The following is a 6413-nucleotide window of genomic DNA, read 5'->3' as shown; positions in this document are numbered from 1 at the left end:
ATCATAGAGTAGTTTGGGTTGGAAGATTATCTATTCCAACCTCCCTGTAATGAGCAGACACATCTTCAACTAGGTCAGGTTGCTCAGAACCCTGTCCAACCCAACCTTGAACATTTCCAGGGATGGGGAGGCTTAAATCCCATTGTGAAGAGGCAAAAGTGAAGGTAGGTACTGAGAGTGGTTTGCAGAGCACATGGAGCAACTGTGTCATTTATGATAAGCTCAAATACTGCACAGTGCACATCTGTGCAAATGATACACTGTGAAATGATTAACTGTGTTTGCACAAGGCCCTGCCTGGACTCACATGTCTGGAGGGAGAGTGTTTTCCGAACCCAGCTAGGCAGCTGCTCTCTCCCCCTTCTTCCCACATGGAGATGTAGACAGTGACAGCCTCTTCAGCAGCTGCCAGTATCATGCTCCCTCACACAGAGTACTGATCAAAGCCTGATCCTGCTAATGGCTAGGTTGTGCTGCCCTGCTGTCTGAGAAGAGGCTGGAGAGGGCAGAAAAAGAGATGGGGCTGGGAGGAAGGGTCCACAAGTGGGCACTTCTCTAGCTGTTTAAATTCCCCAAACTGGCAGTAGCTGGAAAGACTATGACATTTTGCCTCAATGCTGTACTCTCTCCAAAACTTGCTCAAAGGCACAAGATGCAGAAGCCTGTCTGGACACCTTCTTATTTCTTTATTGACTAGTACAGAGTCAAAGTCTGCAATGAAGGGAGGAAGAAGGTTCCAGTGCCAACAAACCTCCTGTCCATAACCAGAGACTGAAACCAGGAAAACTCTGAGTAGGAAGGTAATTCACAAACACACAAGAATGCCATCTAACTGGATCTTCAAAGCAGAATTACATTGCTTTGTCCCCTACAGCTATCTAAAGGGAATGGAGAGACTATAGGGCTCATGGAGATAAGAGTGAGAGCATCAATACCCTTCATATTCTTTAGTTGTAGAGATTAATTCCCTGATTAAAGATAATGGTTAAGACTCCAAAATCTGAACCTTAGGGAACTATGATTATTGCTGAACGCTCTAGGGCTTGCACATTCAGGACATCAATGGGGGCCATACTTTACATTATCTTTCTCTGAAGGCATGGTGTTCTGGATATAATTATGCTGATGCTACAGCTGGAGCCAGGACTGGGAGTTCAAAGCCTGAAGGACATAGATTATTGCAGGATGTTGTAAGGAGGACTCTGCAGAGGGACCTGGACAGATTGGAGAGTTGGGCTGATTCCAGCAGGATGAAGTTCAACAAGGCCAAATGTCGGGTCCTGCACTTTGGCCACAACAACCCCCTGCAGCGCTACAGGCTGGGCACAGAGTGGCTGGGGAGCAGCCAGGCAGAAAAGGAGTTTGGGAGTTTGGATTGACAGGAAGCTGAACATGAGCCAGCAGTGTGCCCAGGTGGCCAAGAAGGCCAATGGCATCCTGGCCTGTATTAGGAACAGTGTGGCCAGCAGGATCAGGGAAGTGATCCTTCCCCTGTACTCAGCGCTGGTGAGGCCACACCTCAAGTACTGTGTCCAGTTCTGGGCCCCGCAGACCATTCCAACCGAGCTGGGACATAGGTTTGAACCCTGCTGCTGCTGAATTTAGCCTGTTGGTGGTGACTCACTGGCACGATTTTGAATTTTGGCCTCTGTCAGTGCATGTGCACTGGTCAGCATGGTTTCAAGGCAGTGAGAGCAAAGAATTATTCCCCTTTGGCAGAATGGATGAAACTACACAAGTTTGTTCTCCCCCATAGTTGTCCAGCTTTATTACAACAGGCTTTGCACCTCTCAAACACTTCAGTACACAACCACTCCTCATGTAACAGTCATGCATTGCCCCATCTCAGCCTCTGAGTATGAAAACACCAGCTGGATGGGCTGAAACACAGCCCTTGAAGAATTTTTGAATCACTGCCTCTAGGGAAAAAAAAAAAATTACTCCCAAAGGTCACAGGTGGGCCTCTGAGAGGACCTCACTTAAGTACAATGTAACATGGGCAGGGCAAGGCTGCCTTGACGCCATGTTACTGAGACAGTCTTTAAATTTTCAGATCTTACCTCCATCACTAGTGCGGACAATATCCTTACTTGCATGGGCCCTAACAGTAGATCTGTGAAGGAAACTAGTCCTGTGGTGGAATGCAAGACATTAGCTTAGCGCTAATGCTCATCCTCATTCAATGGGAAGTTCAGCTGCATGAATAAATCTGTCTCAGAACACTGCAACTGTGAGACTCATGTCTACTAAAAAACCCTACCACGAATAACAGTCCATTATTGACATCCTCCCTATTCCTAAAATTGAGGGCTGCGCAGTAAGCCATAACAATGCCAGTTCCCTGATATCTGGATTCCTAACTCAACCCTAAGTGTTACCTTATTATGAATACCTATGGACTCCAGACTTCTAAAGTTCTTGGGCAGCAGCATGTGGTGAATAATATGGAACTTCTTGTACATTGTCATACCCATATGTTCCCTCTAGTAGAACAGAAAATAAAGTATCTTCAAATATGGCTGTCAGCAATTCATGTTCTTCAAGATCTACAGTTCCAAATCATATGGCTAACCCTACTCCTCATTCTAGCCTTCATTTTAGTGGTAACAAATAGCTCATGCTTTCAAGAAAAGAGAATACATTGACTGCTCTGCTTTGCCAAGCCCTGCAGAGCCCTGCAATGAAGGCAGCTTCCAGTGGCAAGCTTGGTTCGTGCCATGCTGAGGTCCACTGCAAACTGAACCCTGACAGTTTCTCTATTTATAACAAGCCCTTCGCTTCTACTGTAGCTTACAAAACACTTGTTCTGACTGACACAAGCTTTCTTCCTAACTGCAGTCATAGAATAATAGAATCAGATGGGTTGGAAAGGAGCTCTGAGATCAAATCCAATCCTTGATCCACTACCACCACAGTTACTAGACTATGGCACTAAGTGCCACATCAAGTCTCTTCTTAAATACCTCCAGGGACAGAGAATCCACCACCTCCCTGGGCAGCCCATTCCAATGCCTGATTACCCTCTCTGTAAAGAATTTCTTCCTAATATCTAACCTAAACCTCCCCTGGCAGAGCTTAAGACAGTGCCCTCTTGTCTTACTGAGAGCTGCCAGGTAGTTGTAGAGAATGATGAGGTCTCCCCTGAGCCTTCTCTTCTCCAGGCTAAACAACTCCAGCTCCCTCAAGCCTTTCCTCACAGGACTTGCGTTCAAGTCCTTTCACCAGCCTGGTTGCTCTTCTCTGGACCTGCTCCAGCATCTCAATGTCTTTCCTCAATACTCAGAGGCTGAGATAGGGCAACACATGACTGTTATATGAGGAGTGGTTGTGTACTGAAGTGTTTGAGAGGTGCAAAGCCTGTTGTAATAAAGCTGGACAACTATGGGAGGGGAACAAACTTGTGTAGTTTCATCCATTCTGCCAAAGGGCAGAATCCTTTGCTCTCACTGCCTTGAAACCATGCTGACCAGTGCACATGCACTGACAGAGGCCAAAATTCAAAATTGTGCCAGTGAGTCATCACTAATAGGCTAAATTCAGCAGCAGCAGGGTTCAAACCTATGTCCCAGCTTGGATGGTTTTTGGGTTTTTTTGGCAGGACAGACATAGCCTGGGAATGGATACTGCAGTTTGACAGTCTTGAGCAGCAAACTGATATCAACAGGAAAAATGTTCTTCCCTGTTATAAAATGTTTGGAGTCCTTCCTGTGATTATTAAAGTAAAGGCTAAGATTTGAGATACTACTAGTACTTGAAAATCTACATCTGGAAGAACTGATGTTATTGATGGCTTCTTCTGAGTGGACTGCCTGATGCAGATGGGAACCAACTCTTTGTATGTTTTTTTCCTGTGCACAGAGGTCCCTTGGTTTAAATTGATGTGATATTTAGGCTCTGAGATCTAAGAGTCCCAAGACCTCCTGAATGCTAACGGGCCAACCTGTGGCAGCAGGTAGCAGTGTTGCAATTTTCTATGAGCCAATTGCTTAGTTTTATGTCAGGGCAGGGCTAAGAGTTTAGAAGAATTGAATCTTGAAGAGCCAAACAAGTTGAATATTGCTGGAAGTATGGACCAAAGCAGAGGTTTGTTCCTTATAGGTGCCAGTGCAATATGTTCTTTTCTACATTTGGTTTTGAAATGTCCTTGGCCTTAAGGTTAGCATTTGAGAAGCCCAAGTTTCAAATGTCCAGTGTATTTCTGGGTGGTCTGGGGTTTGAGGGTAAATATGAGATCTGAGAGCAATATTCATTAGCACATTTGATGATTCTGAGGGCACCATTGGGTTCCCTTGGTATAATTATAACTGAATTTAATATCAGAGTTTTGGAAAACCAAAAGGTTCCATGGTGTTGGGAAGGCTGATGCCTGAAGTGGACAGTGCCTCTCTTCTCCTGCCAGTAGAGATGGGTCCCCTCAACACAGTTAGGTAAGAGTGTGGTTTGGCAATCTAATTCCAGAGCGCAGTTTCAACTAGAGCACAGTAGGGTCTGCAAAGTTTAGAAAAATGACAATGGGAACGTGCAACAAGCACTGGTGGTTTTTTTCGCTCACTGCAGTAATAATTAGGCATTGTAAGTAAGATTAGTTTGAGAGCTGACATTAGTCTTTGAGAATCTAAATCTTGAAAATACCAGGGTATTTCAGAACAGTCTAATTGTACACAAAAGAATCATGTTACAGTATGGAGGAAAGGCCCTACAGTTTTATTTTGCAGTGAACTGAGGCATCTTTCAGAATACTACACATCCATCCTAGCTGGGACTACAAAACCCCACTACTTTTTATCTCAGCCTCCTGAAAAGACAGGACAGAATTTAACTGCAGCGGTCTTATTAAATAAATATACTATCTAACTTCCATGCATTGAAAGAGGCAATAGGGTATTTTATCTTCACTTTTAAATCAATGCTGTAAAATAAGCATACTGAAGGAATGCAACAAGTACTGTTGCAGTCAGAAAGGGAGAGCTCATACATTTGCACTTTCAGAATTGTTTTTATATAAACACGAACCTTAGTGACAATCTTGTGGAACGACATGTTGTGGCTTTCAAAAGCAGAGCAGGTTTTGCTGTCCTCCTGCACCACCACATACACATGCAGGCAGCACCCTCCCACTCACATATCTTTTGCAAAGCTTTCCCACCTGCCTCTCTCTTTTCAGTAGACCCTGCTTTCAGCACAGGATCAAAAAGGACAAAACTCTTCCTTTGGATGATTCTTTGAAATGGGTTTAACTGAAAAAAACCACATTGATTTGATGTAAGTTTGGCATTTTGTGAGCTCAGATGTCAGAGATCAGCTAATCAAAATAATATAAATAAATAATAAATGGTTTATATAAGCCTATTTACAGAGTGGGAGCTATAAATAACAACTTGTAATATTTTTCTGAAAAAGGCTTTTACAAATAAAAACTATCTTTATTTCAACATAAATTCCCTTCTTCCCAGGCACTTCCCTGGGACACAAGATGAGCAGACATGCTGATGTTCTCTTTCTCTACAAGTGAGGAGCAAAGCAGTAGGTCATATTCACATGAGGAAATTTGACCCTATGGTCTGTTGCTGTCCTTGGCCCTAAAAGCCTGATGCCCTGATGCTATGCATCTCAGAAAATGTTAGTTGCTTACTTGTTAGGAGGGAATGTAAAGGCCATCTTTGGTTACTGTTTTATTCCATAGGAGAAAGGTTTTACTGTTGAACTGTTGATGTTAGTTAGTATGATAGACAGTTTGGAGTATTTCAAGTGTGTGTGTACACATGCTTTCCTATCCAAAAGCCTTTGGATTTGAAGAGGGCAATATACAGAGTAAAGTGTGTGCCCCAGGCTCCTCTCCCTCAGTAACCTGCATTGACCAATTTCCATACGTATCTTTATGGGCTTTTCAGGGAAGCTGCAAGTCATAGAAGTTGATCTGCAAGAAAAGATGAGGCTGAAATACATGAACTCCTCCACACCATCACAGTCAACTTTGAGTAGCTGATTGTGTAGCTGATGGGAAGGGTACTGTGGATCAAATTCATATTACATGGCATAGTTCTCCAAAGAACAAATCATCACTTTTAACACACGGTGCGGCACAAGCAAATCTTCTTCTCCTTTCTGAATGAATAAAAACAGGTAAAGCTGTTCATATGGCCGTATATCCATTATCACAAAGAAATTCAAAGTCCCGATACTAAACTAGTTCAAAAACAAATATCAGACTCCATGGTCTCACCTAGAGTTTCATTCGCTTTTTAAAGATGGGCAGTTAAACACAATTCTCTTTTCTTCAAGGCTACCCGCCCACGCACATCCATCACGTGCACAAACAAAAAGTAGTGATATTTTGTTTCAGCCACGCACACTGGCAACACCGCTGCCGTCCACGCTCGGATTTCATTACGCGGTCACGGTACTGCCTCACC

At 43.6% G+C, this 6413-nt stretch overlaps 1 protein-coding gene across 1 annotated transcript in view; it reads right to left on the bottom strand.

Moving 5' to 3' along the window:
• Nucleotides 1–6413, bottom strand: part of SCRN1 (secernin 1) — a 129471-nt gene that overhangs the window by 3936 nt on the left and 119122 nt on the right. The window lies entirely within an intron of this gene.

This window comes from Myiozetetes cayanensis, unplaced genomic scaffold (assembly GCF_022539395.1).
Source record: "Myiozetetes cayanensis isolate MyiCay16 unplaced genomic scaffold, myiCay2020 scf1, whole genome shotgun sequence".
Classification (NCBI taxonomy): domain Eukaryota; kingdom Metazoa; phylum Chordata; class Aves; order Passeriformes; family Tyrannidae; genus Myiozetetes; species Myiozetetes cayanensis.
The sequence above is the reverse complement of the archived record's forward strand: the minus strand, read 5'-3'. Positions and strand labels throughout refer to the sequence as shown.